This window comes from Solanum stenotomum, chromosome 4 (genome assembly GCF_019186545.1).
Source record: "Solanum stenotomum isolate F172 chromosome 4, ASM1918654v1, whole genome shotgun sequence".
Taxonomy (NCBI): Eukaryota; Viridiplantae; Streptophyta; class Magnoliopsida; order Solanales; family Solanaceae; genus Solanum; species Solanum stenotomum.
The window spans coordinates 8,881,784-8,883,248 of NC_064285.1; the positions used below are offsets into that span (position 1 = coordinate 8,881,784).

The following is a 1,465-nucleotide window of genomic DNA, read 5'->3' on the forward strand; positions in this document are numbered from 1 at the left end:
AGGGGGTCAGGTATGAGGTGGAGTAAAAAAAAATGAAAATTTAAAATATTTTTCTGAAACAATTTTTCTTTTATGTGTGTCGGGGATGGGGGGGAGGAAGGCCGGGATAGGGGTGATAGGGGTTTGGTGAGGTCTAAACGAAAATTAATGTCAATTTTATGCTGTCATTAATAAATTCTACCAATATACATATATAAAGGTATTTTTGAACAACACATGAAATTTTGTTATCATAAACAATAATTCAGACTAACCATCTCAATATATTATTAATGAAAATCATATGAAAATACATGTTTGTAGCATTATTGAAATAAAAATTTCTAAAAAAATCAACACCTTATTAATATAAATTTAAACTTACTAGAGTCTTCCCTAATATATCTATAAGTGATAATTTAGGGTGAATCATTTTAATTTAAATTTTTCAAATTTCACACTCCAAAAGATTCATATCTCGTTGAGGATGAAACTTCAATTTCTAAATGATTCAAACGATGGTGCATATTAGAACTAGTTTCATTTAACCAAGTTTCAAATATGAACACTTCATCTGCACTGAGCTGCTCAATCGACTCCCACCAACTTTTTTGTCTTGTTTCTGTCATTTGGTCATAAGAGCTGCTTTTAGCAATCGCAATGTCTTCAGCGACATCAAGTTCTTTAAGCTTATTTTTGAGTTGATTCACTTCATCTCTAGCAGCATTTGCTTCTAGATTTCTTCTTTCACTTAACTGCATATTAGGATTCTGAAAGCGAGAAATAACTGCATCAACTGTAGATGAAAAAATGAGTGAGGCTTACCAGCAGGGGAAATCATCATTATTCCAATGTCAACATCGCATTCTGTAACGAGTTCGCTAGCTTTTTTATACAAACCCTCACGACGCTTTGTAAATGTAGCAAGCATGGCATCCTTATTTTCAATTTTTTTCATTGGTATCTTTTGACGCCCTTTAGTCTTTTTTCTCTCCATGCCTAAATAAAAAGTTTTTCAGCAAATGATACTTATGAAAAAATGACATTGCAGTTATTTATATACAATTTTTTATTAAATAATATATAATTATTTTTTTAGTCAAACATTAAAAATAAAAATAGTATTTTCATCATAGAGAAAATTAGGAAATAAATTTAATATTATACTGCAAATATATTTTGTATATTGACTACACTATTAAAATATAAATTTTAAAATCAAATATTAAAATATTTTAATACACTCATGAAATTTCTTAAGTTAAAGTTAGAAAATATATTTATAATTTTAAAAAGACAAAAAAAAACTCCATTTTTAGAAAAACTTTTTTTATGATAAACAAAACAGTATAGTAACAATAATAAATCTGAAAGTTATCTATAATAGGAAATATCTTAATATTTTGCATAAATAATTTAAAATAGACAATAAAAAATAATTGATTATAATTAGAAACAACATAAATTGCAAATTAAAGTAATTTAA

General features: G+C 26.6%; 1 pseudogene; it reads right to left on the reverse strand.

The window, feature by feature from the left end:
- Positions 1–434: 434 nt before the first annotated feature.
- LOC125863204 (agamous-like MADS-box protein AGL62) lies at positions 435–976 on the reverse strand (annotated as a pseudogene).
- Between the last annotated feature and the right edge of the window lie 489 nt (positions 977–1,465).